Source organism: Paroedura picta, chromosome 2, assembly GCF_049243985.1.
Source record: "Paroedura picta isolate Pp20150507F chromosome 2, Ppicta_v3.0, whole genome shotgun sequence".
NCBI classification, from domain to species: Eukaryota; Metazoa; Chordata; class Lepidosauria; order Squamata; family Gekkonidae; genus Paroedura; species Paroedura picta.
Genome location: NC_135370.1, coordinates 103,690,302 through 103,717,547, shown reverse-complemented (window position 1 = coordinate 103,717,547; position 27,246 = coordinate 103,690,302). Strand labels below are relative to the sequence as shown.

At 41.1% G+C, this 27,246-nt stretch overlaps 2 long non-coding RNA genes across 3 annotated transcripts in view; one reads left to right on the top strand and one right to left on the bottom strand.

Moving 5' to 3' along the window:
• Nucleotides 1–27,246, bottom strand: part of LOC143828765 (uncharacterized) — an 85,700-nt gene that overhangs the window by 20,145 nt on the left and 38,309 nt on the right. The gene's annotated exons all lie outside the window — the stretch shown is intronic.
• The window catches only part of LOC143828764 (uncharacterized), a 73,221-nt gene continuing 58,141 nt past the window's right edge, over nt 12,167–27,246 (top strand). The window contains exon 1 of the long non-coding RNA XR_013227861.1: nt 12,167–12,339. This is a non-coding gene — a long non-coding RNA (uncharacterized LOC143828764). The remainder of the gene's footprint in view (nt 12,340–27,246) is intronic.

Below are 27,246 nucleotides of genomic sequence, written 5' to 3'. Positions count from 1 at the left end.
GTTTGTGCTGATGAGATCAGTATTTATTTGGGATTACCAGTGATATAGTGATTCTTAAATAATTAACCTGCAGCCAATATATATGGAATTGCCTTGGTAAGCTCACTGTCCTTGACTGTTTGCAGTTTAATTAGTAGAATAAATAATTTACACCCAAAAAGTGTGCACAAGATAGTACCAATAAACCTGATAGCGCTTGTTCATTATTTGGAGAAAATTGGATGAAGCACACAATTCCCTGAATACAAGCAACCCTGTGGAGTAAGAGGTGTATTAGTGCTATTGTATCTGGTAGGCAGCCGATGAGAATCTCCGAATTGCTCAGTTTGTGGCATTTCTCTCCCTCCACTTTGATTCATCTCCAGGTTCAGACATGTTTTGAATTTTGTATGTGAGCTATACACTCAAGTGGGAAAAAACATGTTTCTTTGGCAAGAATGTCCAAAGGCAGACATATAGGTACACAATTAAGACTAAATTCAGCAACTGTATGAAAGATCACACACATACATCCATATTGCTTAATACCAGATAAGTGACAATTCTAGGGAAATGGCAATTTAGTATATGTTAGAAACCCCAAACTGCTTCAAACTAGGAAGGTATGGCATCAAGCGCTTTCTTAACAAAATATTTTATTTTCTTATTTATTTCTTAAATTTGTATTCTGTCCTGTCTCAAGTGCATCTTGATTGAACCATGCTCAGCGGTAAAGGATCAGATTTGCAGACAGAAAGTCCTAGGTTATTTATTTGTTTATTAACAAAATTTGTATCCCATCTTTCTACCCTTATAAGAGCCACTAAGGCATCTAACAATTGTTAAACTACGTGATAGAATCACATTTTAAAACCATTAAAACAATCCTCCTAACACATATCATTAAAACAAAAACTACGTTGACACCAAAACATGAAGGGCTGCCTTTCCTCACCCTACCTGCCTGTCTGGAGTCAGCTCTCCTTCCCTGTGACCAGCACGGCTGGTTTCTGTGCTACTTTTATTCCACTAGATCAGCTTGCTGTTCCCTGCCCATGATCCACAGCATTTAAATGGCAGACGAGATGTTAGCATGAGCAATGCATCCAGGGAATGGAAAAAGGTCCTACTGCCAACAGCTAGGAAATTAATTTGAATCAATCCAGGTGTTCCTGACTACACCTGCCTGCTCCTCCAGGACCTTGGACAGTAGCCCCCATATTCCCCCAGCAAGATAAATGTCTGGAATTGAAGGATCATCCCTTCCTTGCCTTTTATAGTAGTTGGGCTAAGAGATATCTGGGCATGTTATGAACTCTGATGGAAAATGTAGTGCGCTTATTCCAAACAAAAAGTTTATGGACTATAAAAGAGGACAAGATGAAGAGGAACAAGTTGGACTAAGTACAGATCCACTATGAGAGGTCTGGGGAAATGGGGAGATACCCATTCCCAGCTGGCATTTGGTTGCTACTTTAGAGCAGTTCTGAATAGCCTGACAAATGGCCAAGATGGAGTGATACCACAGAGGCAGCTGAAAGAGCTTCAAACCTCTTGCCCGAGAGGGGACCCTCACAAGAGTCAAGGTGTGAAGAAAAGCTGTGTATAGCATGCTGCACCTTCTTCAAAAGGGACAGGAAAGGGCCAATAAGAAGACTCCCAGCTACCTGTTTCTGGCTGTACATGGGAGGAGTCAGCAAGAGGAGGAAGAAGAGGGTGTCCACTAACTTCCTTCTCTCATGAACTGTGACCATTGGGAGTGCTGGGACCAGTGTGAAAGAGCCTGCCAGAGAGAATGGAACATTAACACCTCACCCCCAACACAACTCTCCCCACTGAGTCAACAGGAACTCAGGTAAAATCCATAAAGGAAGAAGGAAATAAAACCTGGATATATCATCTACCTTTCATGGTCCTTGTCTCTTAAAATTCTGTATTACGCCTCAGGATCCAAGGTCCACTCCTCTTTGCTGTCTTAGCAATGGACAGGAATAGAACACATCCTTTTAATAGATTGTTTGAACCCTTGTACTTACATATCACTCCATTGGTTTAATTTCCTGTGGGAACCTGGGGTACAAGGTCAGTGTAGGTAAAGTTATCCCCATACCATTCTGCTGGAATAGCCAGCTATCTGAACCATCAAACCTCAGGGCGGAACTTTCTTGGAGCCTTCCAGCCAGTAGCAGCACCCTGTGGTCTTGGTGACAGAAACCATTTCATCTTATTTGTGGAGGAAAAGTGGGGGGGGGGGAGGGGAGAAGAGAGATTTTAGAGAAGGATGGCTGGCCTGTCACCACAGCCTGTTATTAAAACCAGCCCCATAACTGAATGCTACCCTTGTCCTCTCATTTAGCAATAGTCCTCAGGAAGCCAATTTCACAAGAGCACATTAAAAAAAACCCTGTAAACTTTTGGAGTCAAAAGAGCATCAGGGTAATTTTAACATGAAGGCATCAGATGAGCAACTGGTTGTTCTGTCTCAGAAGAAAGCTTTATCTAAATAAAGCATGGGGCTTTTTATCATTCCATAATGGAAAAGACCTGTCACTCCTTGAATATCATCATATGGTCGGTGGCCAGCAGATAATGGACTGCTAAGAGTCAAGGTGACTGGCTTTGAATGCACACAAAACTAAAAATTATAGACCTGTCATTCTGTGGGCAGGCCGCAATTAGCGGTCTATGCAACTTGGAATTTCCATTTTGCCAGCTGAATAATCAATTGGCTGCAGTTTTCTCCATTTAGTGACATTTTAAACTCTCTTAATTTTTTTTTTACTCAGGAGGATTTTCAGATAAATATGCAGTGCACTTAAGCAGATGGAATCATTTTTGAAACTACCCACTGCCTACCATGTATACAAACAAAGAATTTTAGAAGTACCCCCTCTAATATTTATTCTCTGTGGCTATGCTTGCATTTATAATGCTCAGTAAGGATTGTGTGTGCTAAAAGAAAATAAGCAATAGCAGATTTCTAGGCTGAAAGCCAGTTTCTCTCTATTAACTATTCAATCCCAAATTTACTTGGATGAATTTTGATACCAATCCACTGACAATGTGGCCAAGTGTAGCTATAGACATTTTAGGTCCCCTCCCCATTCTAGTGGGGAAAGGACAATAATGCATAAGTATACAAAGTGAATGAAGCAGGAACCTTGTTTGTTTACTATGGCCAGAATCCAAAGAGCCTTATGTGCTGGCCTACAGGGCTTCAGTTTACTGCGTTTTGTTTCTAGTTGAAATCCCTCAGGCTGTGTCAGATGTGGCTCTGGAGATTTGCCCAACACTCATGAATAGTTTGGAGGGGGCAAAGGGAGATATAGGGCGATTGCTGTTGGAAAGGGGAGTTTGAATGGCCTCACTGACCATGAAAAAACCAACCTCATATTTCCTTGGATTCTGGCCCAGGTGACCCTAAAATCCTATGCACAAATACCAGGATTTTTTACATTTAAGAGCACTTTTATTAAGCCACACCAATGAAGCCTAGCATCTAGTGCTTACAGTGTCCGGTGGTGCATCGTAATTAGTGATGGGTTAGTGTTCACATATAAAAACAGATGCAATATTCTAATCTGCAATATTTACTTACAATTTGAAATCTCGGTTTGTAATTTGTAATTAAAATAGAGATATATTATGAGCATATTTTGTTTCTACATGGTTAGCATTCATCATCAGACTAAAAATAAACAAGAGTCTTGTGGCACCTTAAAGATTAACGAGTTTTTACTGTAGCATACGTTTTCACGGTCAAGAGCCATGGGCTTGGTGCTGCAAGCCTCCTGTTTATTTTTGCTGCAACAGTCTAAAATGACTACCCACACTAGGGACCTAACGCTGAAAGCGTTCTTGGCACATCCTCAGAAGGATTACTTTAACCCTCTATTCAGTCTCTCAGGAAGCTGTCCTTGTTGGGTGAAACAAACAACTTATTGCAAATCAGTATCCATTTGTCTTCAAATTCTGAAGTTAACCCCCCCTCCCAAAACAAACCAATGACAAAAGCCCTCCACCCCAGGGAAAGATCACTGTATTCCGTGAGTATGACCTTTTTAAAAAGCAAATAAAGATCATCATTGCTCAGGAGAAGAGGTATCTTGAAATGCAAGTCACAAAAGGAAAATATCGACTCCTGAATAAATGAACATACCAAATGGTTTCCAAAATAGGTAAAGAAGTCAATAAATCTAAAGATTGGAAAGGGAAGATCCAACATGGAAATGGTAAGTTAATTGCAAATCAAACCAAATCAGAATATTGCTAGGCCACAGCAAGTCTTTTGGGAAGTCTACTCCCCTGCATTTCTAGTTCATGACAGCCCTGAGCTTTTCATATTACTGAGATCATTATTGCCAGAACTTAGCCGAAAAGGCCATTTTCCATGGTTATGACTAAAATAATAAATCTTGCTTAAACTTTGGTTTGGCATAGCTTAAGGATTCAAAACCTTGCTGAACCTGAGCCAAGATTCAAAGCACAAGATAAAGTCTAATTAATTTCTCATAATTTGGGAGTACAGTAAGAAACAAGCTTCCCAGGGCTCTTCGACAAGGTATTCTGCGCCTCTGTGTTATGACCTCAATCCTTTAGCTGCTCCACAAAACTAAGAGCTATTTTTATAGTAACAGAATGTCTTCATGGGATGGCATTTGGGATGGAGAAATGACTCAGAAGTCATGGGAGTAAAGAAAAGTGCTGGTAGTCATTTTGGATCCTTGATTACAGCCCCCTACCTCCGACTGGGTTTCCAGGCACTTGCTAGCAACAGATACTCATAATACTTTGATGAGACACATTGATATAAATATGGAAAGGGGTACAGTGAATGATAAGAATATGGAATGAGCAATTCAAACTCTTGACAATCTGGGGGGGAAAGGTATATGGCTGTCTCTCTTTCTTTCCTTTTTCTTCTCTCAGTAATTGCCATAAAGATACCAAGATATTTCTAGTCATTAGAGAATACATAGCCAAGAGAGACATGAAGATTCTCATTAAGAAAAAGAAATTTCTCATTAAGAAGGCTACATCAGGCAGAAGGGGCCAAATGAATATGTTGGGCACTTTCATCCAATTTAAGGACTGGACACCAGGAATCAAGCTATTATTCATTGCAATCACAAATTATTAACACATGTAATTCTCAATATTACCCCATCCGTGGACAGTTAAATCTAGAAGTTTGGGCTATGTAGAGGCAACACAGATCTTTCTACAAACCTGAATAAGCACCACATTTTCAGAAAAAATCTGAACACAGAAAAATTCATTTGGGAGGGGTTTCTTTAACTCTGAATGACAGAAGCCGCAAACATAGTTTTAAGAAATCAGTGCCTCTCATTTGCTAGTTGACCATGTATTACCAACCTTCAAACTTTGTTTTTTGTCAGTAAAACTTTGGGGACAGGGGGATGGCTATTTTGGCCTTTGAGAGAGAACACATTGTGGTCAGACTGAGAAGCAACCACCCAGGGCTTGCTGCTTGTTATTGTTCAAGAACAGCCAATTGATAAAAGCCAATCTGGTATAGTGGTTAGGGTTTCAGACTAGGATTTGGGGGATCCAGGCTCAAATCCCCACTTTGCCATGTAAGCTTGCTGGGTGACCTTGGGACAGTTATACACTTTCAGCCTAACCTCCCTGACAGGCTTGTGAAAATAAAACGGGGGAGAGAAGAATGATGTAAGATGTTTTGGGTTACCATTGTTGAAAGGTGGGGTATAAATAATAATATAGCTGATGGGGGGCAGATAAAAGATTGGTTGACCAGTTGGTAGGATGCAAAAAATGAAAAAAAACAAATGTGAAGATATTGGGATTGCCAGAAGGAAGAATAGATGATCTAGTGCATGGAAAGGAATAGAGAGGAAAGTGAGGTGCTGTATGCAAGGTTATATAGTTCTTTATCATGCAACTGGGCTCACACCAGGGCTAGCACCATGCAGAGTTTTTCCTGGGCGAGGTTACCAGGGAGAAGAAAGGAGAGAAAGCTGAAAAACGGAGCCAAATAAAAATAAGTTGGCTTTTGGGTGGGAAGGAGAGAAGGAAGCAAGGGAAAAGAAGAGGCTACAGGCACTTCAGGAAATGGAAAGAGAAAATAATGGGACAGGAAAATATGTCTGGTGCAAATCATTGTGGGTTCCTTGCATGTAATATCATAATCTGTAAAATTAGCATTCTACTACAGGGGTAGTCAGTTGCTGGCAGGGGCTGGTTGCTGGCAGGGGCTCATGGGAATTGTAGTACATGAACATCTGGAGGACCACAGGTTGACTACCCCTGTTCTACTATACACTGGTATAAATATTTTTAATGACTCCAGTTTATTTAGGTAATTTCACTGGAGCTGAGGAGCTTGAGATTCTTAGGCATATTCAATATTATTAACATTTAAAAGCAACGTTTCTTCCCCTTGGGTTTACTTTTCCTTTCACATCTGATGTGGTATCATGGCTAAGGCAACATGCTGAGACATGGGCCCATTCCGCACACAAAGCACTTTCAATGTGCTTTGGCTGCTGGATTTTCCTGTGCAAAACAGGAAAATCTACTTCTAAAGTACATTGAAAGTACATTATCTATTGTGTGCAGAACAGGCCATGGAAAACAGCCCGTTCAAATCTCATCTCAACCATGTACTCACTAGGTAAACTGATCTCTTTCAGCTTCAGGATCACATCCAAAAAATGGGGATAACAACACTGGCCTACCTAATAGGACTCCATTAATGAGTATCAGTGTGGTATCAGAATGCTGGACTTGGATCTGGGAGACTGTTCAAGTCCCTACGCTGCCATGGAAGCTTGCTGGGATTCCTTGGCCATTCACATTTTCTCAGCCTAAACTATTTCATGGAGTGGTTGTGAAGATAAAATGGAGGATAGGAGAATGAAGCAAGCTGCTTTGGATCTTCAATAAGGGGGAAATTAGCTAATTAAAATGTCCGTGGAACACCATCAGCTCTGAAAATCATATAGAAAAATTATAACATGCAAATGTGCTTAATATTGTTCAGATGGGTTTTTATAAAGGATACTCTTTTTAAAGAGTAGAGGATTGTACTTTATTGCATTATTTATAGTATTTACTATCTTGTTTTGGCTGTCTAATGTTCTGCTTCTGAAATCCATTTTCTACATTGTTTATGGTATGTTTTAGACTGAGTTTCTGTCTGCATTGTCTACTGATTTTTGCAGTCCTAGTCCTATTGTATTGCTCTTTAGTTATTTTATGATGTCTGATTGCATTGTTTTTATATTTTGTAATTTTCTCCAAGTATCAGCAAGAAAAGCAGGCAGACAATAAATAAAGATAGACTCAGAAAGCTATAGTCTCTCGATCCACTTCATACTTGTAAAGTCGATAAACATGTACCACAGAATACATAAGAGATAACTGCAAGGGTTCTTCACTTATGCACTCACCAGCCTGATTTGTATGCAAGAGATTCATTCTCCAAATGCAGAGATTCATTCATACCACAGCAGATTGCACATATTCGTTGCTTTCCAACATGCTTTTCTCCCTATTGGAGCAGTGCAACTCCCAACTCTGGATGGAATCCATTTGGGTGTGATCCTGGATACCTCCATCTCTATGGAGGCCCAGGTCATGAATGTCACTCACTGGCATTCTACCACCATCATCAGGTGCAACAGCTTTCCCCTTAGCTATTAACACCTGACCTAGCCACTGTGATACAAACAATGGTTACCTCCAGACTAGACTTCTGTAACTCACTCTACTACTAGGGTTGTCTGATTTGTCCACCTAAGCAGCCATTCCCACCCCTAGCAGCCAGTGCCATGCCGCATGGTGGGGAGGGGAGGTACAGGCACCGGTGTGCTGGTCAATGCACACATACAGGCACTGATCCTACATGTGTGCATCGACCGGCGCAGCGTTGCCCATGCCTCCACCCGTGGTGTGGCGCTGGCTGCTACAGGCAAGAATGCCGAATTGCACAACCCTACTCCCTACAGGGCTAACCTTGAAGGTGCTCTGGAAACTCCAACTAGTTCAAAATATAGCAGCTCAGACCCTTATGAGGACCCAATGGAGGACAAATATTACACTAATGTTCTCTCAGCTTCACTGACTCCTGATTGGAGACTGAATCATGGTCAAGGTTTTGATTCTTACTTTCAAAGCCCTAAATGGTCTGAGTCTCTTGTACATATGGGACCACCTTTTCCCATATGCACCCCAAAGAACCTTAAGACCGAATAGTCAAAATCCTCTCAGGGTCCCTGGTCCTAAAGAAGTAAAACTGACCTCAACCAAGGTTTTTTCAGCCCTGGCCCCAGACAGATGGAATAATTTTGATCAAAGGGGAAGCAGATTTTTTAAAAAAGAATTAAAAATCTAAATTTAAGTTAATGTCCTATATGATTATTTTAATATAAATTTGTTTTGAAAACCTGTTGTTATCTGCCCCAAGCCACTCAGGGAAGGGTGGTTATAAAAACAAAATTGTTATTATTATCATTTTCCCTGCTGGAATAATAATCTAGTATTATATATTAGACAGAAAGGAAGAAATGCATTATTTATTTATTTCCCACCACTTTTGAGGCCGGTTCGTGGCGGGTTACAAAGTCTCATAAAACCCCATTAAAACCCCCACTAAAAGACATTAAAATCCCCAAAATGGCGGAAAACCCCCCACCCATTCCCACTACCAGAGGGGCGAGGAACGAGGTCAGAAGTCAATGTACTGCTCATACCTTGGGAGGGGGGTGTTGATCTACCTTGCCGACCCTAGCCTCAATTGTACACCTGGCAGAAGAGCTCCATTTTGCAAGCCCTGCGGAATGCTGAAACTCCCAAAGGGCCCACAACTCACCCAGGAACTCATTCCACCAGATTGGGGCCAGGACCAAAAAGCCCCTGGCCCTGGTTGAAGCTAGATGCACTTTCCTGGGGCCGGGAATGTGGGCCACAACCTGCGTAAGGCCTTAAAGGCTAAAACCAAGACCTTGAACCAGATCCGGGTAGCAACTGGCACCCAATGCAGCTGCCTCAGCACAGGCTGGATGTGGGCTCCAAGATGTACCAGTGAGGACCCTAGCAGCTGCATTTTGTATCAGCTGGAATCTCCAGATCAAGGACAAGTGTAGGCCCACATAGAGTTAGTTACAGAAATCTATTCTGGAGGTGACTGTTGCATGGATCACTGTGGCCAAGTATATGAGGGACAGGTAGGGCACTAGTAGCCGAGCCTAGAGAAAGTGGGAAAATGCCTGGCCGGCTGCTTTCTTGACCTGTGCTTCCATGGTCAATGAGGCATCGATGGTCACACCAAATTTCTGGCCTGAGGCGCAATCGTAAGTTGCGTCCCTGCCAGGGTGGGCAAACGCACTTCGTGATCCTGCTCCCTACCTCCTAGCCACAGGACCTCTGTCTTGGAGGGGTTGAGTTTCAAGCAACTCTGCTCGAACCATTTCGTCACTGCTTCCAAACATCTGGCAAATGGTTCCAGGGGAGAGTCCGGGCGGCTGTCCATGAGGAGATAGAGCTGGGTGTCATCTTTACATTTGACTGTTGAACTTGTTATCAAAATGTCTCTAATTTTAAAAAGTAGCAGAGATGTGGAGAACACTAAAAAAATTAAATCACACTGCCAAATAGTTTTTGCCTTTACAATGGAGGAACTCCACAGTTATTACATACTGAACTATCCACAAGACTAGAATACATGTAGATATAGGTCACAAAGCAACTATAAGAAGTTTCATCAGTATGGAGAGGTGGAAATCATTGGGACAGTCTTCTAGGAAAGCCACATTGAGTTTTAAAAATTATTTATTCAGAGATTTAACAGCACTAATATTCATGCCTAATTTTTCTGGGGTGGAATTGGTCATTTTTGAATATACTAATTGTACACAATAGACAGTACAAATGCACACATTTGGAGAGGCTATTCTCAGTAAAAACAGCCTGACTCAAACTTTGACAGTAAATAGTAACAGTGACCACTTTCTGAACCTGCTAAGAGTACATTTAGTAATCAGGACATAGCATTCACAGTGTTGTTATGCTAAGACATGTTTTAAGACCTTTGTTTGGTAAGGCGATAAGCAGGTAATGGGGTGATCTTAACCTGTTTTCATTGCTATTATTTCATAATTTAATTGAACATTATCAACGTGCATCTTCATACATTTTTACATATTCCAGACCTTCAGCTGGGTTATATACGAAATGGAAAATTGAAAATGAAGGAATAGGTCTTTTTTTTCTTCTATTACTTGTTAGACTTTCATCTTGGTCATTGTCCAAGAAGCTCCTGTACATGGTCACCTTTCCACACAACTACCTGTGAAATAAGTTAAATTGAGAGATAATGTCTGGTACAACATCACCCAATTAACTTCAAGGCTAAATGGGAATATGAACCCAGATGTCCCTGCCCATATACATTGCATCACACTTATTCTCTTTTGTGTTTTAATGCAGGGGTGTGACCAAAAAAATGAGGCGGGGGAGACCTAAATAAGGTTCCTTGATTGTAAATATTGTTGATTATTAACAGCTTAGGAAATTAGTCTTAGGAGTACACTCAAGTTTTGAAATGCTCCCCCATTCAAACCCTAGGGTAATGGTTCTATTCAAACTGTGCGTCTAGGCAGAACTGAAACAGCGGAAAATTGGATTTGTTTGTGACTTGAATAAAACAGTAAGTGTCTTACACATATTTGGCCTACAAAGTGAAGAGTAGATCTAATGGCCAAATAATTTAGAATTCTGATTCCAGTAAATTACTAATTCCACATGTTAGCAAAGAAGGGCGGTCCCTCGTTGTGGGGAATGCATGGTCCTTTAGGGTCTCAGGGCTTTAAAGGGTTCAGCCATCAGAGATAACTAATTTCACTTATGGTGGAACTAGGTGTACTTTCCCATGTGTTTAAGGCATTTTTGGTATAACACAGAAATGACACACATCCCTCAAAATTCTGTTCCTGCCTTTGTGTGAGAGATTATTTTGCCAGCCTGTAGTAGCATGTATTTTTCTAAAATTCAATAACTTTATGGTCATGTCAAGTAAGGATGACCATTAACTGTGTCTGTTCTCCAAATCCATAGTCTTCTCGTGCAGCCACACAGGGCCTTTTATGTGAACTTCAGACAGAGGAAGAGCAAAGCACTACTTTACCAGTGTTCTTACCAACATCATCTATCCACTCCAGATCCTAGAACAGCAGTACCCAGACTATAAAGTGCTATACTGATAAGAGAGGGTAGAAACAGTATAGGCATGCTACCTAGCTCATTGGCTAAGGGGACCATGTCCCTATGGCACATAAGACTAACCCAAAGCAAGCTAAGCATCTGCACACCTCTGAAAAACACAGCAGTCCCCAGAGGCACGACTCATGTGGAGCTAAAATTTCAGTGTACAAATGGCAGCATCAATCATGACAAATGACCATCAATGCTTGCCATGTAGGTGTGCCCTCAGCTGCATTTTAACCTGTATTCAAGCACTTTTTCAGACTCTTCCATGCCTGCAATACAATTACTTTGAGAAAGCAGTTGCACTCATTGATTCCCTCCGTAAATTAAGAAATTGCTTCTGAAAGAATGCATTTTTTGTTTTTTAAAAGCACCTGTAGATTCAACAGTAATGAGACCATAATTGAGACAGTCCTACCATGTGACAGGTTAATACTAAGCATTCAAGCTCTCGAAGTATGTGTCAAATATGAATATTTTCCCTAGCTATCCAATAAAATGGTGGAGATGAAAACAGAGAAATTCACTCAGAGCATTTTGCAAAAGGAGTATTTTTGGCTGTGGGGGTGATTCTCTCATAGTGTGCATGTGGCTCTTTTTATTTTAGCTATACTCAAGCTTCTATATGAGGTTTGCATTAGATTTGCCATAATTTTTGTTCTTGTGCATCGCCACACTTGAAATGCAACCTCGAGCCACGCATGCTGACAGACTCCATTAGCATTAATGCTGTTCTCTTATCTTCTGCTCTTGCTCTCTTTTTCTCCCTCTCTCCCCCTTTCTTGTCTGATGGTTCACTGACACAGTTGACAAGGCTGACACCGCCAATCAGCTTCTACTCAGCAAGGTCACTGTTCAGACTTGACTCGTGATTGGCTGCTGTGCTTCAGTGTGTTATTACTGTCTGATTTGATCGGAGGCAGGGGGTGGTCTCCAATCAAACAGAGAAAAGGTCCTGGAGAAGGTAATTAAATCCTGTCAGAGGCAATTATCGGTTCCAGGGCCGTGACTCTGGCACTGAATGCAGATGATCTGAAGCTCTATTCAAGAGGGTTTCTGGCACAGATCAGTTAGACATAAAGGAAACAGCAGGCTTTTCCCCAAACAATGCAGGTCTGTATTTTAACCTTTCTATGTATTACATACACCCCTTCTTTCTTATTCTCAGGGTTTGGCTACCACTGAATAATTTTCTTTTACTCTTCACTTTCTAATTAAATTCCTAACAGGACCCCCCTCCCCCAATAATAACAAATTACAGGAGACAATGACTTTCCTTAAAAAAAAATACGCAAATGGAAGTGACCTTCATCAAATCCAAATGGCCTTGAGCTTTTGTTGTAGATTTGGATCTTGTGACTCAGGAAGGGTTTCACCAGTAACAAGTTTGTTCTTACTGCATTTAAGCTGCACTCCTATACATACTTTACCTGGGAGTAACTCCACTGGAATTACATCTGAGTTAACATATAGATCAGACTGTAAAATACTTATGCATTCTGTTAACGCAACACAAACAGCAGAGATTTTATCTTCAGACTGCCATAACAACTTTTAAAAAGCTGACAAATACCACAAAGGCCACCCTATTTAAATTACTAAGAGTCTGTTCAAATAGCAATTTGTCTAACAGATAAGCCTTCTGGTTTTAGAAAAGAACAATAAAAGCTGAAAATACATTGACATTTGAAGACTAAAAGAATGAAAACAAAACATAAAATTTAGGATTTTATTATCGAAGATGGCTTTCTCATCCATTTAATAAATCAGTGTATTTTGTCTTATATACTATGTATATATAGCAAAATAAAATTTGCTGCAATAACGTAACTATTATAGTAAAACAAGTGCCTTAACACATGATGATGACACTCATTTTAACTTCATTGTTTTCAAAATGGCTTATAGTACAAACATGGTCCATTTCAAAGCTGAGTGTGCTCTAAGCCTGTTGAAATTACTGTGCTTAAGTGTGGTTAACTTTGTGTAAGACTATGCTTATGTACTCTACAGACATTGTGTTTATGTTTCACAACAGCATTTGGGAACATATCTCCGCTGCTTGAGCATGTGTGTATGTGGAGCATGGAGACTGTCTTTCTAATGTCATGAAACAAGACAAACAGTTGCCAGAACCACATGCTTGTTACATAAGAGTGTGGAAACTGTGGAAGAGCTTGCAGCAGCTGTGCTTCCCACCCTACTAGACCCACACTCAACTTATTTCCTGTGCTACATACCAAGGGTGCAGTAAGAATTCTGTTTACAATAGCAGCAGGAGATAATAATGGAACTGTGGGGGTAGGAAATGCCTGTATTGTCCCCAAGCTCTTAAAATGGCTGGCACATTATCTAGGCAGTGACCTGTCAATGCTTTTTAGAGCTCTCAGGTTTCATACCGAGTTCTAAAGCTAACTTTCCTTAGGCTTCATTTAGAGCAGGTTCTGAATGCAGAGAAGTAGGGGGTGCATGCTAGGCTTCCCATTTGTTCAACCAGCTTAAGGGCTTTTCAAGCCCAAGCTCTACTGCTGCAGGATGGGAGTTGTGCCCTTGTGGTGTAGTCCTACAGGACTGCAATTCATTCACAATGTTAGGACCAGATGGTTCTAGCCAATGTTATTCTTGTTTTTGTTTTACAAAAGGAACTCGTATATAAGGTTGCACTGAGTTCTACCAATTCCCTAGTCCTCTGCAGATCCCCAATCAGTTCACTCTCCCTTTCTGTGGCCAACGGGTGGGCCACCTGTGTCAGAATTCCAATGGTGTCCGTAGGTTGAAAATGTTTGTGGACCCTGAGCTAGACACTGGAAGATCCCACCCTTTCCCCATGTAGTTCTTTCACCTGGACATTGCTACAAAAGCATAGAACCAATATGACCATAGTACTGCAGTAATATATAATTTTTGTTTTCCATTCAGACAATGAGAGATGAGCAGTGGGTTCAGATTGTTGTCTGGATAGGAGGTAGGGTTACTAGGAAGAAGTAGGTTTTGCCCCCTCAGGATCAAAAATATGCAGTCTATCACTAAAATCTGCCTTCATTCTTGAGGACTGGAAGGTAGCTACTTTAACCCCCATCTTTACAAAAGATTCCAGAAGAAATTTGGGAAATTACAGGCCAGTCAGTCTAATGTCAATACTAGGTAAGTTGGTGGAATCTCTTATTAGACAGAATGAGTAGGTACATTAATGAATGAAAGCTATTGAGGAAGAATCAGCATGGATTCAGTAAGGGAAGATCTTGTCTCATTAAATGTTTAGAGTTCTGTGAGGGGATGAACAACATGTGGACAAGAATAACCCAGTAGATAACCCAGTACCATACCTCACCATACCTCATACCTCTGGTCACCATACCTCAAAAAAAGACACTGTAGCATTAGACAAGGTACAGAAAAGGGAAACTAAAATGATTAACACTTTCTCTATGAAGAAAGGTTAAAGTGGTTAGGGCTCTTTAGTTTAGAGAAACGGCAAATGAGGGGTGACATGGTAGAAGTTTACAAAATTATGCATGAGATAGAGAAGATGGAGAAAAGTATATACATATTTTAATGACTATACCATTTTTATATAATCTGTTTGTTTTAATTGTTACCCAGCCTGAGCTACCAAGAAGGGCATGATACAAGAATAAAATTTATTATAACTAGGCCGAAAGTCTGTTGTACCCAGTGATGCAATGGGCACTAGCAGCGGGAGCCCATGATGGCTGTGCTGTTGCCCTACCTGGCTGCAGCCTTGGCGGCATGGGTGACAGTCGCCTCGCAGCTGGCTACTGGAGTGGGCGCTCCAGGGGCCAGCCTAATCTGGGTGTGCCCAGTTTTGCTGGGCACGCCCAGATTGGCCCATGCAGCCAGAAGCGGTGTCCGGAGACCCGGATGTGTCACGGATTCCGCTCCTCCCATAGTGGCTCTGCCGAAATATTAGAGCCACTAATGGTTAAAGATGATAAGTGCTTTTCTCCCCTTCTCATAATCCAAGAATTTGTGTACTCAATGAAATTCATGAATAGTAGGTTTAGAAAGGAAGTACTCCTTCAGCCAAAGAGTAATTAACACATGAAAATCACTGTTGTAGGAAGTATGGGCAGCTACAAGCATTGTCAGCCATTTGAGCAAAGTCCCATCAGTGGTTATTACCTACAAGCTATAAATGGAACCCTATGTCTGGAATAGTGATGTTCTGTATTCTTGATGCTTGGGGGGCAATAGTAGAAGAGCTTCTTGAGTTCTGGCCCTGTTGGCAGACCTCCTGATGACACCTGGACTTTGGCCACTGTATGAGACAGAGTTTTGGACTGGATGGGCCATTGGCCTGAGCTTATATGACTTCTCTTATGCTCTTATCTGTACTAGCCCTGTTTAACAGCTGTTACAGAACATCTTTTATAAAGTCAAGCATGGAAGTTGACAGTATTTAAGAATTATGATGAAACAATCTCTGAAAGAAATGTTAGATTAAACGGATTGGGAAATATCCTGGAGTAGCGATCCCCAACCTGTGGGCCGCGGACTATATGTGGTCCACCGACTAATTGGAGGTGGGCCGTGAAGGACACCTTCTCCCCCCCGGCCCTTTACTTCATCCCCCCCCGGCCCTTTACAACACACTTCGGGTGTCCTTGTCTCCCATCACTCCCAGGTGGGACTATCTCATTGCAGAGAAACAAGCTCAGGGTTCCCATTGATTTGTCATTGTCATGAGTTAAAATTTCCATGAAAATAAAATGTTCCTTATGTTCATTGTTGTGGCGTGTCTGTATCTTATTTTGAAGGGATGTTTAAACATTACCATAGCGATCAGAGAGCGTTAGGGCAGTGGTTGAGAGTAGAGGAGTAAACTACCCCCCCCCCACTGGGCCTCAGTAAAATTGTCAAGCGTTGAGTGGTCCCCGGTGATAAAATGTGGGGGACCACTGTCCTGGAGCCTACCTAACACTAAGGGTCATATCCTTGCTTTTGAGTCCCATCACGTACCTGTTTTCTCTGAACTCTCATAGTAACAAGTCTCAAAGAAAGAAGAACTGTTTTTATACCCTGCTTTTTACTACCCAAAGGAGTCTCAAAGCGGCTTACAATCTCCTTCGCTTCCTCTCCCCACAACAGATACTCTGTGAGGTAGGTAAGGCTGAAAGAGCTCTATAAGAGACTGCTCTGTGAGAAAAGCTTTGTTTGTTTAGATTTTTATATTGCCCTTCCATACAGCTCTGGGCAGTTTACATAAAACATTATGGGGTAATTATATGGAAGATCACAAAAAATATAACAATCATAACATAACATGTCAAGTAGGATAGTTTAACAGAACATTGTTCAACAAAGATATCAACTTTAACAGAACCTTTAGACAGGTCATATTTAGCCATGTAAGGGGGGTGTCAGGGAGGACTAGCAGATGTTGGGTCGGTTGGCCTCAAGCAAATACCTGGTGGAGGAGCTCTCTGCAGAATTGTGGGAGTTTGGGCAGCTCCCTGATCTCTTCAGGGAGCTCATTCCACCAGATGGAGGCCAGGACAGAAAAGTCTCTGGCCCTTGTTGAGGGCCAACGTGCTTCTTTGGGGCCAGGGATCACCAGCCAGTTGGTGGCGGCAGAGTGTAGTGTTCTTTTGGGAGTGTCGGCAGAGAGACGGTATCTCAGGTACACCGGGCCCAGACTGCATATGGCCTTGAAGGTAAGTACCAAAACCTTAAGCCTGATACAGAATACAATTGGGAGCCAGCAGAGTTGTTGGAGTACAGGCCGGATATGGGATCTCCATGATGTATTAGTGAGAATCCTGGCCGCAGCATTCTGCACCAGTTGTAGTTTCTTAAGTCCATTATCATAACCTTTAGCCTGATCCACAATTCGACTGGTATCTACTGCATTTGATGGAGGATGGGCCAAATGTGGGACCTTCATGGTGTTGCTGTGAGGAACCTGGCCTCAGCTTTTTGGACCAGCTATAGTTTCTGGATCAAGATTAAGGGCAGGCCTGCATAGAGCGAGTTGCAGAAGTCTAGTCTAGAGGTGACCGTCGCATGGATCACTGTGGCTAGATGTTCTGGAGCCAAGTAGGGTGCTAGTAGCTTGGCTTGGCAGAGGTGGTAAATGCCAGCCACTCTACCTTTGTGACCTGGGCTTCCATTGTAAGGGAAGCATCCAGGATCACGCCCAGGTTTCTGGCGGACTGTTCCATGAGGACTGCAATTAGCCCAAGGTTACCCAGCTGGAGGAGTGGGTAATCAAGCTCACCAGATTAGAAGCCGCCACTCTTATCCACTATACCATGTAGAAGGATCAGGCTTTTTCTGAGATGGGCAAAAAGAGTTCCATCTTTCCCCCCCAGTATTTGCTTATTTTACTGAATAGATAGAACATAGATAATATCTAATCAGTATTATAACGGTTGTCAGAGAATGTATGTATAGGTATACAAATACTGGGGTGTATATAAATGATCTTCAAGAAACGGTAATCAAAATATTTCTTCCACATACCTGTTGTATTATTCTTTTAACACTTGCTGATAAAATATGATAAAGCTTAAATTAGTTTTTAAAAAGTAGCAAAAATAGTAAATATTCTTGTGCATTATTTATACATCTCTAATCAATATCTACCCTTTTGCCTTTTATGTACCAGTGAAAGAAGCTGAAACATACTATAGTGGTTTCCATCAAACCCGAAGGGCTAACTTTGATTTTTTTTTAAGAAAAAGAAAAGGACTTTCCAATTTCACATATATTTCAGGAACCCAATATCCAGTCTTGAGTTGTTTTTTCCTTCCCATACATGTCACACATCAAATTCATTTTGACAGCTAAACAGTGTTGCCTTTATTTCATTATAGTTCTCTTATCTAAAGTCAAAGCTTCATGACAATTTCAAAGAAAGGAAAATAAAGAATGATCTTCTGGTGGATAGGTACCTTATTTTTAAGAGATCTCTTGCAGATAGGTTGGTAAACACTCCAGCTGTACTTGATTTGCTTTGAAGGCAATATCCAATTCGGATTGTTTGCAAGCAAGTTCCATTGTAAATTCTTCTTCTTCTTCTTCTTCTGCCTCATATTTGCTCACTTTACAAAAAATAAAAATCACGCCTTATCTCTACATCCTTGAAATAAAAATAATGTAGATTGTTTGGAACTACTAGCACCCTACCTGACCCCAGAACACACAATGGTCACCACTAGACTGGACTTCTGCAACTCGCTCTATGCAGGCCTGCCCTTAATCTTGATCTGGAAACTACAGCTGGTCCAAAAAGCACTGGCTAGATTCCTCACAGCAACACCATGGAGGTCCCACATTTGGCCCATCCTCCATCAAATGCAGTAGCTACTAGTCAAATTGTGGATCAGGCTAAAGGTTATGATAATGGATTTAGACTGTAGTAATTCTGCATGGGATTGTGCTGCTAAAATATCTCAGTGTGACACTAGCAGGCAAGTTGTCTTCCCCCCGCAATACAACCTTGCCTGACATATTTCTTAAAAAGCTTCTTCCCAAGGAACATATGGTATTATTTTCCTACCAAATCTAGTCAGGATGCAGCATACATTCCTGGAATTCATTGCATCGCACTGAACGGTAACCAGGATAGCTTACATTTGCTACGCAGACACTGCACTGTGTGTCCTTTTCATCTCTCCCCCTCCAAAAGCTTTGCTTTGGACTGGCTGTCAGGGCTACCGCAGGCATTTTTCAGCATAGTGACAGGCTTTCTGAGGTTACTTGCTGACATCCTGCTATTCTTTAGTAAGGCTCGCTTACCCTAGGCAGTGTTTCTTCTAACCCGAGTTTGATTGAGAAAGAGGTAGCAACACCTACAGAGCTTGTGAGGGGAGGTCACAGGTGGGAACTGTTTCTATTAAGTCCCTTCCTTCTGAAATCTTCTCTTTATGGCTTATGATTTACACTTTTGAGAACGAACTTGATTTCACATTGGTAGCCATCACTGGCTTTTGGACCATCATGCAGCCTTCTCTTCCTCCAAGAAATGTTGTGGTCTTTTTCAGTCCACAAGACCCAATGGGAAGAAGCAGTGTTCTAGTAGTTTTCAAATTTATTTTTGCCTCATGCATCTCAATTATTCATCTTGGCAATATAAGCTTCACAGCAAGTAGTTCAGTATGTAATAAATGTGAATTACAGCAAGGGTCACTACAATGCTTTAAACAGCCTATCAGCTTTCGTTAGAACCTTGATAATAATAATTTGTATTTAATAAAAAGTCTCCCAAGTCTTCCTGTGTGTTTTTCTAAAGTCAGCTAAAAGCTCATTAGGTGGCTTATAAAAATTAAAGACAAAGTTAAAGTAGTAGATCACAACAAAAAAGCAGCATTATATAAAGAGGTGTGCAAAATAATAATAATAAAATCACAGTTTAAATACTGTGATATAAAGCTCTACAATGTAAAAAGGTTTTCACATATAAAACTGCTCTTTCAGAAGCCAGAACCATTAAACTGAGGAACATCTGAGCAGAGAAACAAATTAATAAAACAATACCAATGTAAAATACCAAACAATTAAATTGTTATCAAACACATTCAAATTCATCCACAAATGCGTGGGAGAACAATAATGTTTTTAACCTAAAACATAATAAATCTATACAACATGAGACAGATAGCTGTGAAGAGGGAAGACAATGCCACAACTCTATATGATTACAGAGTTTAATAACTTTGAATACTTAGGGCCATTTCGCACGGCTTCAAAGTAGCACAATGGTTGCTATTTGGAAACGCTACTAATTTGCCATAACCCACGACGTCGTAGACAATCTGCAACAATCCTGAAACCAATCAGCAAAAAGCGCTTCGTTGTGGCGCTTTCAGGGGAATCCAGAAAAGTGGATTCACCCTCCGGATAGCGATACACTCCTGCAACCAATCTGCAACAGTAGCGCTAAAGACCTGTGCGTTACCATTGTTGCTGGTTCTTCAAAGTCCCTCCCCCTGGCTCTCTCCTCCAAACTTCCAGCGAAGCGATCGCCATTTTTTTTTCTCCGAGCGAGCGGGGATAAACGCACCGGCGAGCCTCTTTCTGTTTAGAGGCTTCCCTGGCTTCAGTCCTTCACCTTTAGTCACTAAGCACAAACCACTGAAAAGCCCGTTTGCTGAAATAAAGTCCCTTTATTTTTTACAAATAAATTCAGCCGAAAATCGGGCCCGTGAGAGGGGGGGGGGGATTTTTTTTTTATCACTCGAGGCAGCGTGCAAACGATCATACAATCAAACGACAGCTCACATTAGGCAGCTGGATGGGTCTCTCCGTAGCAACGAATCTACCTAGATTCGTTGCTATGGGTCGTTTTTTTTTTTAAAAAACCTTTCTTAAAGGGAAAGGGGCTGTTTGGGAGCATGCTAACGGCTGCCCATTGGCTGCTTGACGGCCAGGGGCGGGACGAGCTTGGCAATAGCGCTTCCTTTCTAGCGATTTCTGCCGAGACCGGAAGCCTGTGGGAAACGCTAAAAAACGCAACTGATTCCACTACAAAGGCAGGTATGCATAACGACGAATTCCACTATTTTAAATGGCGATTTTTCATTCCGCAAACAATTTGCAACAAAGATCCCTGTGCGAAAAGGCCCTTAATGTAAAATATTTCCAATGTGTTCTTGGTGAGTCAATTTCCCCATCCTTTTCAATTCTATTTTCCTTAATGCCTTAGTACAAATTATTTGCAATGCTTAGATTACAAATAAACTAATTTATCCCAATAGTTCGAGCTAACCTCCAAGTTAGAATCACAACTGCAAATAAAGAAGTTCAATGAAAATTAGGAAGAGTTTGTGAAGAAGCAAAGTGCATTCAGGGTCTACATCTTATATTCTAATAGCCAAGGTAGGAAATCTTTGGATACTTAATCCAGTGACTTGAGGTATGTACAGGCAAGATGGACCTTTTTACGAACCTGAAGAGGTCCCCAGGTCCATAGGAAAATGTGAAATCTAAAAAACAAAAACAAAAACAAAACATTTGGGGGTTCAAAAACACAATAAAAGGAGTACCTGTAGCTTTAAGAAAGAAATTCCCTCAACGTCTGATGCTAGGCAACAACAGTATTCTAGTCTGGGTTTGATGTGAGTAAAAGGCAGTGGAAGGGTTCAGGGCCCTTTTCAGGCCTATTTTGTGAGGATTTATTGGGGCCAGGATTGCCAACTCCTGACTGGAAGATTTCTGGAGATTTTGTGGTGGAATCTGAGAAGGGTGGGGTTTGGAAAGAGTAGGGACTTCAGTAGAAGAATCCTCTCAATTTTGTCCACATCCTTTTGAAGTGCGGCCTCCAGAACTGCTCATAGTATTCCAGGTGGGATCTGACCAATGCTGTATACAATGGAATTATGACATCTTGTGATTTTGATATGATGCTTCTGTTGATGCAGCCCAAGACTGCATTAGCCTTCTTTACCACCACACCACACTGTCTGCTCATTTTAGCTTATAGTCCACAAGTACCCCAAGAACATGTTCACACACACTGCTACCCAGAAGTGTATCTTCCATCCAATATGCATGCATCTCATTTTTATGACCCAGATGTAGAACTCTGCACTTCTCTTTATTGAATTGCATCTTGCATTTGCCCATTTTTTTCAGCATGTTCAGATGCCATTGAACTCTATCTTCTGGGGTGTTCATTGGGTTCTGGACCCAATACAAAGCCCTGAGGCACCCCACTGCTCACCTCCCTCCAGTCCAATGAAACACCATTGAAAACTACTCTTTGGGTGTGGTTTTCTAACCAGCTCACTATCCATTTGAAAATCCAGCCTGCACTCCTCCAATTTATTCTTCAGAGCACCACAGAGAACTTTCAGCCTTACTGTAATCCAAGTAACTGAGTTTTCAGTCTACACTCCTCCAGTTTACTCATCAGAACATCACAGAGTACTTTAAGCCTTACTGAAATCCAAGTAACTGAGTTTCCATAATCTAGTAAACCGGTCTCTCAGTCAAAGAAGGATTGCAGGTTATTCATATGAATCTTTAAAAAAAGGTTTTGTGGCATTTAAAAAACTAAGGATATTTTATTCCCATATATATTTTCATGGACTAGAGACCACTTCCTCAGATGCAATAGAGCTCACAAGTGGCCTTCCAATCACAATTTGACCAGACCTACTCAAGTGTTCTCCCATTCACTTTAGCATTGCCAACTTTCAGGTTAGGACTAGATTACAATTGATTTGCTAGATTACAGAAATCAATTCTCTTGGAGAAAATGGCAGCTTTGGAGGGCAGAGAGAGTTGAGGGAAAATGGACATGATGATGGCAAGTGCAGAATGAGAGGAAGAACTTCAATGTGGGTGGTGGTGGAATGACCTCCTAGGGGTGTGGACAAGGGTGTGAGGGAGAAAATTCAATTAAATTGTCATGCTTGTGAATTACCTTCACCTTGGGAGTAAAGCAAGCGGAAAAACTGGGGCAATAGCACACTAAAAAAACAACAACAACCCAGAGAAACAGCAAATGGAAAACTACATGAGCACCAAAGGCAGCAAAGTCCAAGGAAAAAGAAATCCTGAGGAAGGTATGCAGTGAAAGTGAGGCGACATGCAGATCGAAAAAATACACCTGACAGGAATACACAGTAAAAGGAAAGGGAACACCAGTGCATAAAAGGACACAATGTACTTATTGCACGGTTAGTTGAAAACCACTGTAGTCTAAATATTCCTGAGCTTGCTTAGGTACCAGTATATTGACTTGAATGAACTCGGCATGATTTGGTGCAAATTGCTGAAAACCCAAAAGAACTCTTTCCTAAGCTTTTATATTAGTGCTGATGTTTATTCTCCAGTTTGAACAATTAGAGTTCAAGTGTCTCCATTTGCTGAGTACTCTGTATCCGGCAGACCATTTAATACATGGGGAGGGAGAATGCAGCTTAACACATGAATGAAAATACATTAAAATCCTTGATGCTCCTCAGACACTAATTAATGATGTTTCCAGCCTTGTTCTAGAAGTCTCTTCAACTGGGTGCAGTCAAACATAGGTTTGTCACTGTCTGAAATAGGGCCTTACTGCCTCCTTTCTTTGAAAAAAAAAGCTGATGCTGTTTCAAGTGGTTCTCACTTGTGCGCTCTTTCTGAACTATCATGTGATACTGCTGAGGGTTGTTAAGTGGTTTGTGCATGTCAGTCAAGAAGCGAGTGTGCTCTACTGATGGGGAAGCAATTTTATATATGGTTTGTCTCCTCAGTTAATCCAAGGAGACACTGTGTGCTTTGGGCTCCACATGAACAAAAGACAAGAAGCCACAACAAAAAACAATGAAAACGGCAATGGCCCTGCAGTGAACATTGCTGGAGAAAATCCGCACTGTGATGATTGCCTTGGCTTTTTGCTGGGGCTACTGGCATGAATACACTTCTCATTAGCTGCTCATCAAGGCAATATGCAGTCTTCATGGACTGTGCTTGTGGTGATTTCTCACTCAGCCCAGTTCTAATCAAAATGTTGGCCACAGAAACAGCTAAGAGACAGGTGCAAAAAACTCTCTAGAACACAATGGAGTATCTTCTTCCTGTCATCTGAGGGCCAGAATTATAATTTACTGTGGGCAGAACTGAGTCCTAAGCAAACTTTACTAACACTCACCTGAAATCAAGGCCAAGGCTAGAATTTCCCACATGGGAAGAATTTAAAGGTTTTCAGCTTTCTAAAGGCAATAGCTTCTCACTGATATGGAAGGCTATTGTTAGTTTTGGTATACGAGTTCTTTTTTATATTCTCCTGCCATAATCTTTGACCAAACTGGTTTCAAAGGTTCCCAGAGACATTTTAAAAAGCCAAAAAAGCCAAAACAAGATTGCAGCTGCTGTCTTGTGATCAGTGAGATGTACATTTTGGTGAGGTGTGATGGTTAACCTTGTGACAAATTTCCATCCCATAGAGTGTGCATGTATGAAAAAATAAATGCATGGCAAGAAGTCTGACTTTAAAAAGTAGAAGTCCTGTCCAGGTGAAAGAAAATAGAAGCACCCATATGGGCAAGACAGGTATAAGCTACACCGGAAGCAAGAAACCAGCTAGGGAATCTGATGGACCATTACGTCATAAAGGTGGGGAAAGATACTGAAAATTTGTGCTCTGAGGCAGTGGACCTCTGGAGGCAAGCAGGGTAAATCTGTTTTTGTCCTGCCTTGCCTATGAACTTTCTAAAAGCATGTGGCTGGCAATTGCTGAAGACAGAATGTTGGACTACATGGACGCTTGGTTTGATTCAGCAGGACTTTGTAACTCTTTTAAAAGGAAAAGAATGAAGTTTTACATTAGGTGGAAAGTCGAATAAAACATAAGAGATGACCTAGTTGTTCCACCAGTTTCTGTGGATCTAGAACAAACTGGATCCAGAACAAACTTTTGCAATGCAGTTTTTGGAAAATGAGCTACATAGTTCCCCTTGGGTTGTTACTCATGCCCTGCTAGAGGGAAGGCAAAGCTGTGCTAGGAAATTAATTGTCTGCACCCAGCCTAAGCCTCAAAAAACTCACCTGACTAAGGGAACATAAAAGTTTATTATAGAAAAATTGTGTTAGTCTTCAGGGTGTCACAAGATTCTCATTTGTTCTGTCTACAGTAGGTAAATATGGCTACTCCTCTGGAACTGTAAACAGTTTAACCCTGAATAGCAGACCTAGATTTTTTCTGTATGATCAGTCGAGATCTTCAGTTAATTACAAAATATAATGTATAGACTAAGATTAAAATAAAGTGAAGATTTTCATAACAATTTTAGATGCTACATTGATACATGCATGGATGAAAGAAAATTGGAGTAAAATCATGGCACTATAAAATATAGGCATAGTTCATGGTGATGCATTTTGCAGTGATCCCCCCCTAGATATACATCTATCTACATGTATACCTAATGGCATAAAATCCTATCATCTGATGACTAAAAATTATAGATGTATTTGTAGGAAATGTTTGCCATGGTTTCACTGTCAGACATTGCTACTATTTTATTAAACTTCCAGAGAAAAAGAGGAAGAAGTTTATTTGTGTAACTAAGATTAAAGCTAAGATTATCTTTCTATCTTTATAAGCCTAGAGGAAGCTTAAAATAAAGGGTTGCATCAGTTAAAAGTAAGCCTGTCCCATCAGTGGAATTTGATACCTAAGATTATTGAACTTGGCTCAAATAGAAACAGGTAAAAGAAATTTTGTTTCTTGCCAAGCATTTCCTGCAGAAATGACCTCTGTATATATCGAAACACCTAAACCAAATCTCACATTGGCCCTGTAAATGCAAACATGTTCAGTATTGATCTGTTGTAGAAAAGATTTGAGTCTGAACACTAACACACCATGAAGGTGTAAACCCAAGCTCAATTAGAAGCTTGCTTTTCTATTATTTTGTTCTTCTTGTAGCATTGAGTTCTAATGCAGTTCCTTGTACAGAGACTGCACATACCACAAAGCTTGAAGAAAAGAATGAATCTGTATTGTGATAGAAATCTTTATGCTTGTGACTATATGGCATCAGGTATTTGGGATTCTTGGGTAGCTGTGGGGGAAGGGGATGTGTGGAAATGGCCCGCATCCGCAAGCATCATTGTACTCACAGATATTAAAACCCATCAGTATCTCAAGATTTAATACTACAGAGTTTTTAACACAGTAAATCAATGAAGACCATTGTTCTGTAAGTACAGCGTTTTTGTAAGAAAACATATAATATAAAAAACCAAACATCTCCGTTACTAGAGAAGGAAACGTGTACATGGGAACATATAGAGATGTACGTTCCATGTATCCTCCCATGTTGTATGTAAACCGCCCTGAGCCATATGGAAGGGCGGTTTAGAAATCAAATAAATAAATAATAATAATAATAATAAGATAAATACTGAGATACTAAGATAGAAAATGTGAGGAGAAACTTGAGTGCAGACAGTTCTACTGTGTGTGTATAATCAGCTCTCACAGGCAAGAGTGTGGATGAGCATTTATGAATCCTTGATACAAACAGATGCCAGCCTTCAGCGGGGAATCCTCAGGAGTATTTAAAAGGGAAATAATTTATGACACCCTAAAATTTCAAAAATCTCTCCAATAAACTCATAAAGATTTTGAACTTCCTAGAGTGTCATAATGTCATTTCCTGTTCTGAAACAGAAAGTCCCAAATACCGTTTTTCTGTCTGCCACTCTGTTGAGCAAGTGCCAGGGAGCTTCACTGGGAGGCCCCTAGCCATTACCATCCAAGTGGCAACCCTAAATCTAAGCCATACTGTTAATATAAACATTTTGTCTACATACCTGAGGGACCGCCTGTTGCCCTATGCCCGCTGCAGGGCCTTACGCTCTGCGGGTGGGAATTTACTGGTCGTTCTCGGCCCTAAGGAAGCACACCTAGCCTCGACCAGGGCCAGGGCCTTTTCGATCCTGGCCCCTACCTGGTAGAATGAACACCTGAGTGAGCTGCAGGCCCTGCAGGATTTACCAGCTTTCTGCAGGGCCTGCAAAATGGAGCTCTTCCACCAGGCTTTTAGTTGAGGCTGGGGTTAGCGAATGAGAGCCATCGTCCCCCCCCCCTCCTTGGGATTAGCAGTTACATCACGCCCTCCACTCTTCTTAACGCTCTGATAGCAGGGGGCTGGAACAAAATTCCCCCCCCCATCATGCTGGGATTTTAAAGTTTTTAATGGGTATTTTAATGGGGTTAAGACTGCTGTTACCCGCCACGAGCCTCACAGGGAGTGGCGGGAAATAAATAAATAAATAAAATACTAATACTAATACTGATGATAATTATGATGATGATGATTTAAAATGATTGAAAAAGCCATTTCTGGAGCCTTACTATCTATTTTCAGTTTCATGGCTAACCAGGGGAAGTGAGTGACTCAGTAGATATGTACGTGACATCCCCCAACCAAAATAGTGTAATGTCTTTAACTGGGATGGTGGGCCAAGATAGTTATCACATTTTTCTTACTCTTCTGCCAAGAACAATGGCATTTCTGTGTCTTCTCTCCTCCATTTTGTATTCACAAAACCTTATCA